General features: G+C 40.3%; 2 protein-coding genes and 1 long non-coding RNA gene across 5 annotated transcripts in view; 1 reads left to right on the top strand and 2 right to left on the bottom strand.

Moving 5' to 3' along the window:
• LOC112567528 overlaps window positions 1–17,808 on the bottom strand; it is a 245,769-nt gene that overhangs the window by 135,500 nt on the left and 92,461 nt on the right. The gene's annotated exons all lie outside the window — the stretch shown is intronic.
• LOC112568962 overlaps window positions 1–17,808 on the bottom strand; it is a 50,342-nt gene that overhangs the window by 22,468 nt on the left and 10,066 nt on the right. The gene's annotated exons all lie outside the window — the stretch shown is intronic.
• LOC112569042 lies at window positions 2,651–8,871 on the top strand. The gene is made up of 3 exons (XR_003100281.1): window positions 2,651–3,319; window positions 3,818–3,974; window positions 4,610–8,871. It is a non-coding gene; the product is annotated as an uncharacterized LOC112569042 (long non-coding RNA).

Genomic DNA, 17,808 nt, shown 5'->3' with positions numbered 1-17,808 from the left:
GAACTAAAAGAATGTAGATTTGTTTTAAGGTTACCGGTACACTCCAAAAATTAAAATCCATATTTTAAATATCTTTAGGGGTTTTTAAATATAGAGTAACAAAATAACAAATATAGCACTTTAAAACTGTTTTTGAGTACCTAAAGTGAAAATTGTGACTTTAATCAACGTTTTTGTTTCAAAACGTACAAGCATTTTAAAAACAAATTTACACAATACCATAAGTCATATACCAAAGGTTTTGGGTTTTTTGTAAACTAGAGGCACTAATAAAAAAACTGATGCATAAGGCGTTTTGATATCTCAAGATTTCTAGGAGATATAAAAAATCAGACATGGTACCCCCCGACTCAGTGTGAATGTGGCAATTAAATATTTAGAAAAATGTTAATTTTATCAAAAGTAATGTTTGTACCATATTCTCAAATGCATCACTTTGTAGCTTATGCATTTCTAAACAAAATTGTAAAATTTTACTGCTGTAGCACAAGCCAATCTTGAGAAATATGTTTTTATAGTTTAGGACTGGATGTTAAAAACGACAAACAGAGAAATTCAAGCTTAAAGATTTAAAATAAATATATCTTGTATCAGATCATTTTTGAAAAATATATTTCAGTGTTTATATGCTACATTTGACATCCTACTATATAATTAAAGTCTATTCTAGTATGCCAGGACTATACTTTTCACCCTATCAGCTTTTGGAAACAATTAGTTTGTGTTCCTTTCTTTGTTTTCAGTATCAGTGTTAGAAAAAAAATGCCTTATGATCTGCTTGCCTAAATTAGATTAAGCAGTGTTTTACTTAAATTCCATGCAAACTCATTTATTTCAATGGTCTGTTGTTCATTGTCACAGTATTGATAAGAGGTTGACATTTTTCATCACCACATAACCTAACTTATTGAAAATTCCACCAGGTACCTGATACTTAAGCATCTGTTTAGTTTTCATTTCTAAGTAATAGGGAACAAATAGTTATAGAAAACAAATGTTTATCGGAAAACTTATATAATTTCTTTTGTCACTAAAACAGGATGAGGAAAAAGATCCAGAAATGTTTAATATAATCGTAAAATACGTGTACTTATTGTGTGAAAAAGGCCGGGGGAGGAAGGGGGCAAGGAATGAATGAAAGCATTTATGGATTCACTAAATAAAATTGTCAGTATATCGCAGTTCTCCGTTTCATTATTATAATAAAAACTTTGTAAAGCAAGTAATAGTGTTTTGTGTGTATGTTTGATGTTTGTGTATGTTGCTACAGACAGCTGGCTACAGCTAACTTTTATAACATCACGCTTTTAAAAGAAGCCAAAAGAAGCTGGCTACATTTTAAAAGTAGCCCAAAGTAGCTGGCTACTTTTTGGAAAATTGTAGCTGTAGTGTAGCCGGCTACATTTTGAAAAAAAGTAGCTGTAGCCTAGCCGGCTACAAATTAAAAGTAGCTTGCCCATCCCTGACAAACACAGACACGCTGACTAAAGGCGATAGGTGCTTGACAACACCTGCGCTCTGTCTCTCTCGGCGCTCTGTGCCTCTCTGTGTCTCCCTCTCTCTCTCATTGTGTTCTGTCGGTGCCTCTCTGTGTCTTGCTCCCTTTCTATCTCTAATCGTTATTTATAGCAGTGGTTCTCAAAGTATTTCGGACCGCGGACCACTTTATTTAAGTAAGAAATATGTCGGACCATCAAGGCCTAAAAATAACTCTGTACTTTCAATTTCAAATTTAAATTGCCGCATTTGTTTCATTACAATTCAAAACTAAATGTACTTCTGTGACAGTAGTATAGTAATAAGTTGACACAAAACTACGTACCTCGTTATTTGTAATTAAAATGTTAATGCGAGGAATGCATCACTGTAAACATCACTTTGCTGACATATGACGACTGTCAGCCGCGGACCACCTGACTTATGCCACACTTTGATTGATAGAGTACAATCTAATGTTTCCTTCTAGATGCACACACACACACGTACACACACACACGTTCCATGTAGTTCTATCCAGTAAGTTTTTAAATATCTTGCAGTAGTTTGTCACTCAGTGTAACTGTACTGATCTTACAAACCATAAGAATGAAAGAAGACGACATTTCCTAGCAGTTGTGTCAGAGAATTCTAGAAAGATGACGTCTTGCTGACGTGGAAATACCATTCCATAATAAACAACATGGTCTGTAAACCTCGTTGACACCACGATCGTTCGCTGTCTAAGGAATTACGAATTGTGCCTAATCCTGAAACAGCGAGATATGTCTCAGACTTATTTATAAAAGCTAAATAATGTTAATCCAGCCTTTAGTGACTATCCCAGATAACCCGTGAACACTAAAACAACGGGCTATTATTTAAAGGTTAGAAGTTTGCGATGGAACGTTAGAACAACGGAAAATGTTTTTTTTTTTTTTTTTGCACCGAAGATGCGAAACTAAGACTTTAAGCTAATAGTCCATCAAAGGATATACACATGTGAATCTCAACCAAGACTAGTAAAAAGAATCAGTAAAAATCAGTAAAAAACTGAAAGGATAGATTTTCAGTATGGTACACAAACTTAAAAGAAAATAAAATAAATGAGATTTACGAAAACAAATGAAGTGACTCTTGAGGTCAGATGAGGATGTCAGACGTTCAAGGGAGATAACTGCACCCAGGGTGTTTTGCGCCAGTTTCAAACAGTACTTGATTTCGTGTGTTTACAGACAGCAGGCACTGAATAGTTCAAGATTTAAAGTCATGTAGTACTTTTAAACATGTTACAAGCAAATCAATGTCCAGATTTCTGTGAGATAATGCGATACAGGCCAGGATGTCTTCCTCCTGGACACAACGAGGGAAAGTTGTTGCCTGTGCAACAGAAATAATTGTCGGTGCTACAAATCAACTTTCTGTGTCTGTCCACATCACCAACTTAATTCATTTTCTGCTGCTGCTGTTGGTAGAGACTCATTTTCACCAGAACATAGTGCGTTGTGTATTTATTCAAAAAAGAATTTTTTCAATGAGGATGACACTCATGAAGCAATGGATAGCAGCAATTCTAGAGATAATTGTACTTCGTTCTGATAGGAAATTCGTGTGATGAATTTTATTTTGGTTAAAGACACAGGAATTTATATTGTCAATCAGGCTTTTGTAAATGTACATATTTTTTTTACCAGTATCCTTTGGACCCCAGGTTTGCAGGAATATCTAGATATTCTTATCTCATTGTAAGACAAAATGCTAAGAATAACCAGTTCACACCAAGCTTGGAGACTGATGCAGAAGATTTCTTTGTTCAGACCCAATGAAGTAAAAGGAAAAAGAGGTATGATAACTTTTGTTTGCAATTATGTTGCAACTTTCATATTTTATATGCAGTTAATTCAATTTCAAATGAATGGCATAGGGAAATATAAAGAATATGATATATTAGGACACTGCCAGCTGCTTTAGATTTACTAATTCATTCACATGTATCATGTCTAACCCACAACAACTGAGGGGGAGCTGAAAGTTCTTTACACAAGCATGCACAATGATGCACAAACACATGCCACAGGCATCAAGTGTACCTCATGTTCTCACTACACCAGAAACACTATACCTACATCAGACACAGAGGATGGAGGAAACTTCATGAGGAGAACAACATAAACAGTCATCCCTGTGTCACATTCTGCAAGAGGGGTTTTAAATGCTTATACGAAAGTTGCATGTAAAATATGCTTTAACTGCATACAGAATAAGTTTTGACTATCATTCCAGATTAATACAAACTGTGTAACTGTCACATATTAAATACTCATTTTTTTGTTCTCTTTAGAGTTTCTGTAACTGAGAAACAAGAAGACGTCACAATTCTCTAGCAAGAATCCCCAAAGCCACAATTCTGCCAAATCCTTCAACACCTCCACCAGCACAAGGCCCCTTGTCTATCCAATGGTCCAGAGCCGCCAAAGGCCTACTACTCTACCGCCGAGGTAATGCCACCTCCAGCACTAACTCGTCCCACAGCTACCCATTCCACCTTATAACAGTCTGTTTAACATTGTGTCCGCTCGACTCAGACAGGGAGTAGAAGTGTGACACAGAGCACTACAGCCCTATTCCTAGTTACTATATGACAGAGTGTCTCTACCTTTGAATTTTTCTAAAATGAATTTATCGGTTGATTGCTATATGTATGTTAAATACTATGTTATCTGTGGTAAATGTGATTATGTATGAACACAGTTCATTACACTTTATCTGCATCCTACGCACAGTTAATGTGTTAAATTAATCATCAACAAGTAGACTTGGTTAGGTTATCAACATATTGGTTTATGCAAGTGAAACCAAATTTAAAAGAAATAATACATTACTAACATATAAGAATGACTGTGCAACAATTAAGCACACTATGTTGCACTACGTTTACATTAAGTATTCTGAGTCCAGTCATCTGCACTAAAGTGTCATCATGAGTGTCATAGTGATCACTTATAGTTTGTTGAAATTGCAAGTACTACACTTTCTTTATGTTTTTATTTACAAAAAAATATTTCTTGAGTTCATATGTTATTAGAATGACTTCCACACTATTTATTTCTGTTTTTTCTACTGTTTTGTCCAGCTATGTGTCATGTCAGACATCGCCTGTCACAAAAGCTAAACTATTAACAAGGATTTACTGCAGGAAAAGTGGACAGTGAAAAACGATTTCTGTAAATTGGCAGAGAGTTGCTGTGAGCAGTTGAGAGGATTATGAGCGAAATGCCGGTGTTTACAAAACATAAAGACTTGTGAATGCAATTGTGTGTTTTTAAGAGGAAAGCTGTTCACTGTAGTGTATGGCGACTACACAGTGGCTTACTTGCAGTGTGACAAATACTTGAGTTCAGCAGCAACAGGTTGCAGTGAAAGGTAAAAGCTTCTCTCTACAGTCGCTTTGTTGTTCAATCCTGTGGAAGGTGGGCGTGGAGCAGATGTGTGACTGCTGATAACAAAGCTCATCTGATAAGCTGCTGATGTGTGACTGGCAGTCAGCTTGTGTAGGACTCATTTCTCGCAAAGCTTGTGCATGACTCGCGGCTGCTTTGTGACAAGACACTACGACAGAATATTTTCAATAGTAAACATAAAGTATTCGATGATTAACGATGTGTTAAATATCAACACGCTACTTACATCACAACAGCCATCCATTGTGCTGTATCACAGAAGACTGGTATATGTTCATGAACAATACACTGTATATTCATTTTAGTGTATTTATCTCTTAGTGTGTGTGTGTAACGCGGTCTTCGACTGGGCGCCATTTTGTCTCTGTGGCAACAACAGGTGGCACTGTTGTCCTTTTATAATCTACCGTGGACTTGTCTAAATAACGGGAGTTTTCTGACCGCTGATCTCCTCTTCTCTGAGGTCTTTGAGGATGGTATAAGGTGCTCTATAAATAAAAGTTGTCGTCGTCGTCGTCGTCATCATCTTCATCATAATTATTTCATAGCTTCACACGTCCACACCTGGGTGAGTAGAGGGATACTTTCCTGTCCATGTTGTCTGTTGGCCGATGGCAGCCTGAGCAGTTTGCTGTCTATTGTGACAGGGATTGTTTACTAGTCAAAAAGGGCCATAGTGTACATGAGTACATGAAACCTCTGTAGGCTATCCAAGGATGTGAACTAGATGTTGTACGAGTCTGTTTACAACTGGTATACACTGGATTCTATCTGTTAGAGGTGTAAAGGAAACTGTTCCGTAGAATGCTACCTGAATATTACAGGCTCGTGTTCAATGAGTCGATTCTTTACTTTGGTTTGAGCTTATTACATATTACATGATGATGATGATGATGATGATGTTTATTTATAATACGCAGATATCCATTCAAAAAGAATGCTCAGTGCGCAGAAAAGACAAAATAAAAAATAAAAAAATAATAATATTAGATGTTTACATAGCGCTGTTCCCAAGTCTGCTCAACGCGCTGTACCAATCCGACAAGCATGTATAACACACACACACACACACACACACTGAAATGCACAGATGTAGTCCCCGCCCCAATCCACACACACTCACGCAACTATAATAGAGAAAAGTGATGGTAGCTGGGATTCGAAGCCGCCATGAGGGCAGAGTCAGCACATGAGGCAGCTGCGTACGTGGGTTCTCAAACCAGTTGAGTGTCTAATGGACTGGACTGCCATGGAAACTTCCAGAGTCCGGCATGCACACACAGACTGTGGCAGAGGCGTCGCCTCAACACCAAGGCCGTGTTCAACAGTTCACAAGACATCAGAAGGTTTTAGTCCATGCTGCTGATACACGTTGATCCTGAATCCAAAATGTAACGAAGCGGTTCAAGATGGCAAACTGTCAAATGTGCAAGTGATGGAAGTGGAGTAAATAGTGTTGAAAATATAGACGACTCTAGAAACAGAAAGACAGAGAGACAGAGAGACAGAGATGTTGGATTCGAGATACGAACCCACGACAACAGATTCTCTTTATGGAGGTGACAGACACAGTCGCTTGTTACCTCCCTTAGTGGGGCACCTCTTGGGGTTTGACTGTCAGTAGCTTTACTGTCATGGGGGCTTCTCCCTCCCGTGGCCTACACATCCGGGAGTCAAGAGGGCAGCCGCACCCTAAAAAAGACACTAAAGGGCCAATATGGTTTTGTCTCCCTCTTTAACATGTGCTTGAGTTACTGTTCACAAAGTACAAAAAGTGTAGAGGAGCAGAGAGAGAGATGACAAATCTTTATCTACCAGAGTAGCACAATAAGCTTTTTGTTTACATCTATGATATGAGTATAAACTTTAAACTATTCTGAATATTACATAATTACATATGTCCTTATTCATTGAACTTTGCTTCTGATTATGTGCTGCTTTGTCTGTTAAAACTGAAAGCAGCATTGTTGTCAGGCTAGAACTCCAATCCTCTTCCTTTATGTTGAAATGTGAGAAAGTGAGTGTTGTTCACTGTGAGCATGAAGTGAGAGAGTGAGTATTGTTCATTGTGAGCATGAAGTGAGAGAGTGAGTATTGGTCACCGTTGGCATAGAGTGAGCCTCATTTCCCCCCACCAAAGCTCAGACTCTCTCTCTGTCACTGCCATCTTGTGGTTTAATGCCACGTGATCCGCTGTCATGGTGATCACTTGTAGTGTGTTGAAACTGTAAATACTACACTTTCTTTTAAGTTTTATTTACAGGAAAATTTCTTGAGTTTAAAAGTTATTAGAATGTCTCCCACACTATTTATTTCTGTTGTTTCTACTGTTTTGTCCAGCTACGTGTCATGTCAGACATCGGCCTGCCATCTGACAGCCAGAATAAGTCAGTTTTGTTACACAACATCAACTTTAAAATGTTTCTGTCGTAATGAGACCCATAATGTTCTCAGATGTTTGTGTCAATCATTGTACTGAGAAACCTTAATTATGACACTTGTGCAGCTCTGTATGGATGCTTCATTTAACTTGTGTGTTTGTCTGTGTGACTTTCTGTTTGACTGGTTGTCTGTCTTTTTATACCTCTTTGCATCTTTCTGGCTGTGTACCCATCAGCGTCACGTGTTTGTAGAGGAAGATGCAGGCTGTTACAATGAGAAGGAATGATGACCATGTGACAAATACAACGATTGCACACCTTGTCAAACATCAGTCATCAGGTGTCTTATTGTACAGGTTTTTGTTTCATGAAAACTGAATGTAAAGTGTGAAGCGTTTGTGACGAGTTAAGAAAAGATAGGAAGAGAAAAATGGTAAAGAAAGCGGGTGATATCAGAGAGAAAGAGAGAGACAGAGAGAGTCAGAAAAAAGAGACAGAGAGAGACAGAGACAGAGAGAAACAGAGGGAGAGAGAGTAACAGAGAGAAAGAGAGAGACAAAGAGAGAGACAGAGAGACTGTAAGAGACAGAGAGAGACAGACACAGAGAGAGAAAGACAGAGAGAGACAGAATATACAGGTATTGTCAGGTGTGTATGTTCCTTTTGCTAGCGCAACGGCTTTTCCAACTTTTAAGCCTAGACAAAATATAAAAACAGTTTTTTCGGTGTGTTCCCTATAATATAATGATGCATATGATATCTTAACTAACTTTTGTTAGAGTCCTTTCGTAAAATGAGTAAATAAGCACAACAATATTACTTACAATTTTAATTCCCTTTATGGCAATATCAATTTTCTGTTGACAATTATATTTGTTTATTTGAAAAGTCTACTGATCTTACAGCTCTGCCTAAGTTTTAACTTTCAGTTAAATACAGGGAAAACGAGGACACAGTAGAACTTGTGCAAAATTTTCTATAATGCAATTAAAGTCTTGTGTTGTTGTCATCAGTTAAACAAATAAACAACAGTATTTGATACAATCAGTCTCTGTGCTTTTGTATAATTTTGAAGATAAAACTATCAGTTATCTTTACGTACAATAAATATGTTGATTTCATGATTTAAAAATAACACTTGTTTACTTTTAAATCGTCTTGATTTATCCAAGCAAAGTCAGATGAAAATAAATTTAGCAACATCATAAAGTTGCGAGACCAGTCATCTGCACTGAGGCGACATCACGAGTGTCACGTGTGGTGTAGAGTAGACTGAGGGTGTAAGCAGTGAGAGTACAGGAGACAAGGCGCTGTTACAATGGTTGTACTTTCATCTCGCTGAAGGTGAAGCTCGTCAAGTCATTGTGGGCGTGTTGCCACGTGATGCCGTCATTACCCTTAGCGCCGTCAGCCTTGTATCGGCCGTTGAGGTTGGAGGTGTAACACGTGTCGTACCACCAGGCGCCGTGACGGAGAGCGGCACAGTTGTCAGACTTCTTGTCATTGTCTCTGTCAAACGTTGTAAAACTCTGGTTGTTGTGATACGCTAAGCTGTCACCTGTAAACACACACTCAATTATCTTCAAACACACAGCTGTGTATATATTATTACTATGAAAGAAAAATTGAAACAGTATGCTTAACTCGTTTGATTAAAAACAAGAAAAAGAAGAATGACACGAAATGTATAAACAATATTTTCTTATTAAATCTATTTTCTTGTATAGTTTATCATAACAGATAAGAAACCACGGATGGTTTTTGCTCAATTTCAGATAGTCGTCTTCATCAGATTCCGATGAAAAAGAAATTCGTGCCAGCACTACTGCAAGGAATAACTTAGCAATAATAACTATTGCAAAAACATGTTAACATTGAGAATGCCCTTGCTGGCTTTACATTGGAAGCAATATATAAATGTAGAAATATAAAAATTAGTTTTTACTTGTGTATACAGATACAACCAGTCACCTGTTGCAGCAAGTTATACTCAATGTTTGGTAAAAACAAAAGTATTAGCATGCTGACTTCGAAATACAATTAAGAAGAATTTACAAATTATCAGACAATACTGTTTGCACGCAGTTACAATACATTATTACAGGGCTACCTTCCTATTGCCCAGGAAGCATCATTGCCTTGGTTTTTCCTCCCTTCTTCCCTCCTAGGAAGCCTTTTCTGAGTGTTAGCTGGCGGAACTCATTTCCTAGCAAAGGTCACAGCTTGTGTGAGGGGCGGGGTCACGTGATGCATATCGCTTAAGTGGAGGTTTGTGTGCTTTTCTCTTGTTATTGTCTTACAGACAACACTAGGGCCACACTTGTCTACAGCACGTGACTAATGTGTGCACACACTGCACATACATTACACATGTACAACATTTTCACACATAAACAGACCGCAAAATAACACACACAGCACTCACATGCTATGCACACACTTTACTCCACACACATTATATACACACACACTCACAACACACACACAGACAATGAACACACACACACACACGACCTCCCCTTCGTAGATGGACATTTGTTGTTTAATGATGTGATGTGAAGCCTATTATCAGTGATTGTTACATAGTTTAGAAACGAGACTGTAAGACATCTACCTCTACCATCCAGGGTGTGTAGGGAATCAGTCACATCTTGTTCACAACGCTCACAGTCAGACACAGGTTGGTGCATGCTGTGAACATGACCTTAGTTGCAACGGACAGTGACCGGGGATCAGTCAGTGATGTCCGCCACACCCAATTGTTGTAAGTCTTAACCACGCTCACCTTCATGTCTGTGTCCTGCTCTAAGTTCCTGGAATACCGGGAGATACCCGACTAGCTAGACAGCTGCATGCTACTGAGTTTATCTTACTGTCTAAAGGTCACGTACCCGCGTCACCCGAGTAGCCGGACACGGTCAGTGTGTAGTTTGTCTCAGGACCGTCCACCCTGAATGACGTGTACTCAGCGTAGTGACGATGTCCATTCACCTCGCCGAGGTCTACACGCAGTCGGGTGGGTCTCCCTTTGGTCAGGGTGTGAAGTCTTGACAAGCCTGAGAGAAGACATGGCCATCATGTCACGTGATTTTATTTTTTCTGTTTCTGCCTTACGAGTGTTTAAGATCCATGGAAGTATAACCGGGTAAAACCTCTCTCCTGGTAGTTTAGGAGCAAATACTTATTTTATGACACTACCTTTTTGCATAAAGAGACAGCGAGAGATGTGTGACATCACGCAGTCCATCAACCTACCCAGCCAGAACTCCCCGGTGACGTCACCAAAGCCGTCTTCATACTGAGTCCAGTTCCTGTAGAAGTCCACTGACCCGTCACGACGTCTCTGGAACACCTGACCATGACAGACAAGTTCAAAGGTCATTCGCAAAATCACTGACAGGCCAAGTATTGTACAAAGTATTTATCGTTTGATGTTTATTTTATAAAAAAGTTCGTTATTTTATCTTCAATAGTTAAACTTGGTTTAAGGAAACACTCGCCCTCATCCTAACGGCTACGATGCCAGCGCCATGTGCTTCATTACCGACTCTCAGGTGAGTGCAAGCTGTTACCTGTCGGTGTTTGTGTCATGTTTGTCACACACTTATAACTGCAGACAACGTACCAGCCAACCTCCGCCACTGGAGTCCATGTCACACCACACTCTACTCGTCTCCTTCTTGTCTTTCAGTCGAATGAAGTGCGCACCAGACTTGGCTCCTGCTTTCTGCCATTCGCCGCACGACTCTGTTCCCATGGCAACAAAGAATTTCACTCACAAGAAATAATTTGCACAGGAGATGACAGTCGTTACTTGTAACTTACGACACTTTTACTATTTCAGGGATAAACATTCTCTGACAAATTCTTTGCGATCTTTATAAATATGACAGGATTTGAAGGATTTTTCCTGACAAAAGCACTCTTGTTTCAGTTCTAAACTGTTTTCCAACCTACCACCAGCACGACACGTGACTTCCTGTTCAGAAGAAATGGCGCCCAGTTTACACAGACACCTGCCCGACGAACAGAGGCTGAATGGGTCAGGACAGTCCGTGTCTTGGGTACAAGACGAGTTGTACCAGGCTGGACCCGGGTAGGAGGCGGCTGACTTCAGGCAAGTTCTCTGGTAGTGAGTCCACCCTGTACTGGTCAGAGGAAACCATCCTGACAGAGCGTCACGTGACGTCACATCATGAAGCACACAGCGCCCTCCTGTGTCTGAAAGATGAAGCTATATTTAAAATAGGAACAATATCTTTGTGCTAATCCAAATCGAAAAGTTAAATAACCCATATTTATAAACGAGAATCAGAGATGAAAAGAACTTTAACACAAGAGAAGACGTAGACTGTTAATGGACGAGTTAAGACATTTAAAGGGAGAACAAGTCACACAAGGACAAGTCTCTCGTACACACATCGCTATGTTGATAAACAAAAGTCATCATACACACCTCTGAAGTCAAAGGTTAAGCAATGATCAGAACTGACACACTGGTTCTTGCATGTTTTCAGGTTTGTTCCATCTTGAATGGCGAGAAGATATGTCCTTTTATTCCGCTTTCAGAATACTCCATGAAGGTGTCTTGTAGGTCACGTGGTCTGCATGCTACAACAGACCAATGTCATCGGTCAGTTACTGAATTACACACTTAGCATCTATGCCAGCGGTTCTCAACCTGTGGGGCGCACGGAAGAAGAAGATGAAGCTCATCGACCTTTCGAGTGACCAATCCCTGAAAATGGTCTTCCACACAACACCAGTGCCAACATTCTGGATTAGCGTCAACGGTGCTTTCTGAGAAAGCAATGAAAGTTCTTCTGCCATTTTCAACTCGTATAATGTGTGAGCAAGGATTTTGCAGCATTGGCAGGCACTGAAGTCCAAATACAGAAATCGTGTGGACGCAGAGGCGAGCTGCGAATAGCAGTGGGTACGAACATCGCACACAGGTTCGCTTCTGTATGCAACAGCAAGCCAGGCTCAAACCTTCTCATTAATCAAAGTGAGTCCAATAAAATAATATTTATTAGCACCGCAGAATTTGCTTTAGTAAAATTCATTAACAGTTATACTTCTTGCAGATACGAACTTTGTTCTTCCGTTCTTGAATTGCATTTTTTCCTCGACGCCGCTTTCGAGGTTATCTAAGCCCCCCCCCCCTCCTCCACCGACCTACCTGGCTAGGGGGGGGGGACAGGTCGTGGACAAAAAAACGTACCGGTGTTCGTCGGAAGGGGGGGGGGCGTCACAAGTAAAAGGTTGAGAACCGCTGGCATAATGCTTGAAAAGAGATGTTGAGTGGTACAGTCGAGCTTCTTTCCTCTTTAAATGAGACACAAACCCAAGTATCGCCAATTGAGAATAAGGATTTAGGATATCGATTTCCACCTAAATCTGTATCTTTCCCACTTTTCAAAGAATATTAATCAGCACACCCATCTATAACAGAACCAACAAAATGGAAATATTCAACCTGGTCACGTTAATGAAGAAACAAGACTTTCTCGGTGGCAACAATTGGTGGCGGATCATTCTATCCAAGGCAATTGTATATATATATATTGTTTTTGGACTTTTAGAAGACATTCGACAGTGTAGACATTTACAAAGACTGGTCCTACATAGTTAATCACAATGGCAAACTTACTAAACCTTTCGTAATGAAGACCGGCGAAAGATAGCGTTGAATATTATCACCAACAATCTTCCTGATAGTCATAAAACTGGAGTTTTCGCAAACTAACCCAAGACAACAGGCCGGTGGACCTTCACCAAACAGCTAGAGGACCTGGACTTTGCATAGGACATTAGTCTCCTATCTGATCAGTAACAACATCCAGAAACCTAACTAAGAGCATTATTCTTCAACAGTAAGACCAGGATCTACAACATTAAAGCAAATGCAGTCCTACTGTGTGGTTCTAAAATCCAGAGAGTGACAAACACCATCAACAACACGCATCAGACCTTTACCAAACGATGCCTACGCCATATTCTGGAGAAACGATGGCCTATAATCTCCAACAGCAGCGAGTGCAAACGAATAGGAAAAACCGCGACGAGTGAGGACATCAAAAATCTCAACTGTGTATGGGTAGACACACCTGCGAAAACCATTATCTCTTGTTGTTGCCTCTGAAACTATTTGTGTGGTTTATTCAACTTAAAATCATTGAACTGTTGAAGAGGATTTAGGTTAGCGTTGTATAAAAGATTTTTTTGTAAAATCTGTTCTTACCATCCGAACCATTCATACTCACTATCAGAGCACGTGAGTCACGTGTTGATGAAGAAACCCAGGTCGACAGCGGCACCCTGTTTAGAAAGCACAATGAGTTACCTGACGACATCGTCTCGATGAACACAGGCGGCCTTGACCATATCGTTCAAGCATGGAGGAGGGAGCAATGGCCTCTCGTCTGTCCACTTGTGATAATTCTTTTGACAGCGGGAGACGAAGTACACGCTGAAACATCTGTTTCTGGTCAAGGACAGAGGTTGAGTCTGTGTGGCGCGTGCATTTAATTAATGAATGCCCTGAAGTGTCAGTCAAGGTAAGCCACACACTGGGTATCTTGAATACAAGATGGGTAGCAGTCCTGTACGAGTGACAGGATGGTCCATCAGACAGAGAACTAGAGTTGACAGGAGGGATGTCAGACAGAGAACTAGAGGTGACAAACAACCATGTTTGGGCAGCTTACAAATGTCTCCAGTTTGTCAACTAACATGATCGTCTGCCACTGAGAGTCGGTGACTGCCCTGTGGATGTCGCCCAGCACTAAACACTGACACTTGCTGCCGTCTGTTGTCCCTCGTACAAAAGGACAAAAAGTCACAGCCAACGCAGCCTGCAAGTTGGAATAACATTCCTCAAGACACTGTCAGCGGACTCGGCAGCTCCATATTTCGTGTTACCAATCAACTTTGTAGAAAGCAGTGTCCTACCGGATCTCTACAGTCAACTACACTCTTTCTCTTAAACTCCGACAGTATTTGGTCTTGACAGCCATGATGTTTCTCTGATCCTGTCATAGTCAATGTTATAACCATCTGTAGGACTTGCGGCACCCATGAAGGGGTGTCTGAAAAGAGAACTCCACAGAGGTAAGTCATAGTCGATACAGAGGGGTTATCTTTAGCTGCTGTTCAACCACGAAACCCGTCGCGCTGTTACCTCCATCAAGTAAGAAACCCGACAGCAAACATTGTTGTCTTGTGATTTCGAAACTCTGCTATTGCCTTTTGCTGATCAAGGTCAAGTCCTTCATGTATCCAAAAAGCCCAGGAGCAGAGTAGCTGCAGTGACGTCACGTGATCCTCTGTTAGAAGTCTGTAAACGTTATCGTCCATCGTGTAGAATGACCGTTCTGGAAGCCCAAAGCGGGCCCGTGACACGAAGTGTGTGCCGTAGGTGTCAAGGGAACTCAAGGTACATGTCCTCATCACAGTGTTGTTGAGTTTAATCATCCAGTCCATGGAACGACGGATGAAAAGATGGCGGTTCCGTGAGCAGAAGTGTCAGGTCGTACAAACTGCAGACAGCTGTGGAAACGACCAAGACGTGTTTGTGTGAGTTGCGCGGACAGTTTGTGACAAGTGTTGGCTGGCCGAGAAGGGAGGCCCCACTTATCAGCATCGAGTCGCGCCGTGCCAGTCAGCAGCGTGTGGTCAGGTCGTACGGCGTCTCCACCACCTTCGACGTAAACGACGTGTACACAGACACATCGTGGACAGAACCACGCCACGTGCACGGCTGATAGCGAAAAGTCTGGGGTCACGTGAAACTCACCAGAAAAGATGGGAGAGTAAAGCCGGGTCACGTCCTGAGTCAGAGGGCATACCCTTGAGACTGTTGTAGCCGAACAGCGAGTAGTCCATGCCTTGTAACTGTAGCATGACTTGTGCTTTGGGACACTGCAGGAAGAGTTCATCATGGACTGTCATCAGCAGTTCAATGATAATGAATATCAATGAAGGTGTATGAGACTGGTCTGTCTCACTAAATGTCTGTGTGTGCTGTCAGTCTGACATCTTAAACATGTGGAAAGGAGATTTAAAAATATTAAAGTATTTGTGTTTGTATGTTCTAGTCTGTGTTGTGTGTGTGTGTGAAAAGGAAGAGAAGGGACAAGAGTTGTTAGTGTAATGTAGCAGCTGATTTAAATCCGTTCGAATTTTCTTGTTCTAGAAATTAACACATTTCATTGTTTTCTTAGAATTCAATAGTCCGCTGCAGTGATAAAATAAGTAATATCCACACGACTAGTAACTAGAACGCTATAAAACAACATATTATAGTGATCAATAAAGGATGACTTGTTACTAGTATATGCAAAAAAAACAAATTTTCTTAAAGAAAACACTATATAGTAAATCTAACGTAAATGTCAAATGTTTGATAATTTAATTTTATTAGCTTTATTGTTACAAATTTTTTTTTTTTTTGATGGACAGAATGTCTGCTATTTAGACACTGTAGAAACATAATACCCTTTCGCAAAATATGGTCTTTAAAAAATATTTACTATAAATATTTACTTAATATTTATTCTGTAACAGCATGTAGTGGATGTATCCAGACGCCCTCACCTACAAGTTCAATGTGCTGTACACAACATTCAGCTACACCAGTCACACATATCAGCATGTCCAGACAACATATTTGGTGTTACTATGACCATCCTAAACATACCTTCCTTTGTTGAAGGCTTCAATGACAAAGAGGCCATAGAAGAGAAGTACGAAGGGTAAAATCATTGTTGTCAACATGTTAACCACCTGTAAGTACCAATGGTAAACAAATGTACAATTTTTGTGGTAGTAAGCTGAGTATACAACTATTATTAATAACTATCTAATAATTGAAATTCTTAAACAGTATAGTCATGGTCCATTCTACGAGTAAACAAACAACAAAGGTACCAAGAAAAATACTATAAAAATTAGCGCAAAGAAAAAACACATAGAATGAATCTAAGAAAGAACACTTTGACAAACAATATGTATTATATTTACCTCCTTATCAGAGTGTTCAATGCACTTTAACAAGAGAAGGCTCAAACACAATGATGAACAGTTTTGTGGGAAGGAGGTATGAAAATATACTCGGACGAGGTCCTGCCATCTTTTTTCTGTTTTTTGTCATTCGAATTGTATTGAACTCACACAGATTTCAAAGTTGTAGAACACGAAGATATGAGATGAAAGAGTCGAATTGAAAATAGGGTTTAGAACATATCAAGTGTAACCGTCGACCTACAGGGTTTATTGGTGGGATGAAGAACTGAGCCCGTCTGAATTCTTGATCGCCTTCGGTACAATACCCAAAGACGTAAGACGTGCGAGATCGTCATAGATCTTAATACTTTTAAACAGTTATAACAAGTAATTTATTGTCAAAAAATGTTGAGCAACTTGATAATGAAAGGAACATATGTGAACAGCCTCAAGACAATGTTTGCTATTGCTGAACGACGCGAACCTCTGTCGGTGGAGTGTTGGATGAACCATCCATGCAGTCACACACATTGATGCACCTGGTAAATCATCGTAGCACACTGTCTATGATGTCATATGAAATACAGTCATTACATCTGACACTGGAGTCCAGTGCAGAGCTCAGTCACCTGCCTGGCTGTTAGTCCTCATTAACGGGTCTGTTTCCACTGCGGAACTTCAATGCTATATCATCACTTCCTGGGGGTCACCTTGTGAACTCTTACAGACCTTTAGAGGAACTGTGACATTAGCTTCCCCCTTTCCTCATCGGGTTAAACCAGTGGTCACTCAACCTCCCCCCCCCCGACTTAAACAAGGTAGGTCAGCCGCGCCCCCTTTAGCCCAACAATGAAGGTAATTTCACTAAATACTGGTGTAAAAAAACTTTTACAACTATGAGCACCCGCACCCCCCACTTTTGTAAGCAGTCAAACGCCCCCCCCCCCACAAACACCAGGGTGGCGCGCCGCCGACGAGTTTGAGAACCGCGGGTGAACAGCAACACATTAGGTTGTTACACAGTAACAAGCCATCACGTCTGCTAACTTAATTTCTTAACAGTTTTCTTGAACATGTTCACCTGTCAACTCACCATAAATGTCGTAGAGGGCGCCACAGTCTCCACACGGTGATCCGTCGGGACTCACTTTCTTAAGATACGCATTTGTACCGAGGCCTTCAGTCAAAAATGAGTATTTACTGCACGTGATGGGCGAGCGCTGGAAACCGTCGAGAATCCCATTTTATGTTAGTTGCTGTAGATAATAGAAATAAAAGATTTTTTTTTCGCAGCATCTGCTAATCAAAACACATCGTTTATTAAGGTCATTTTCTTGCAGTTAAAGATTGGGGCATCAATAATTGTTCTTATGGCAGCCACCAATAAGGACAGTTCACATCACAAATCGACAATTTGAGGCAGCACATGGAGAAATCATTCTTTCTTCTTGACATATTGTCGGTCCCCTTGAAGAGGCAGATGC

This window comes from Pomacea canaliculata, linkage group LG7, assembly GCF_003073045.1.
Source record: "Pomacea canaliculata isolate SZHN2017 linkage group LG7, ASM307304v1, whole genome shotgun sequence".
Classification (NCBI taxonomy): domain Eukaryota; kingdom Metazoa; phylum Mollusca; class Gastropoda; order Architaenioglossa; family Ampullariidae; genus Pomacea; species Pomacea canaliculata.
This window is presented reverse-complemented; position numbering and strand designations above follow the sequence as displayed.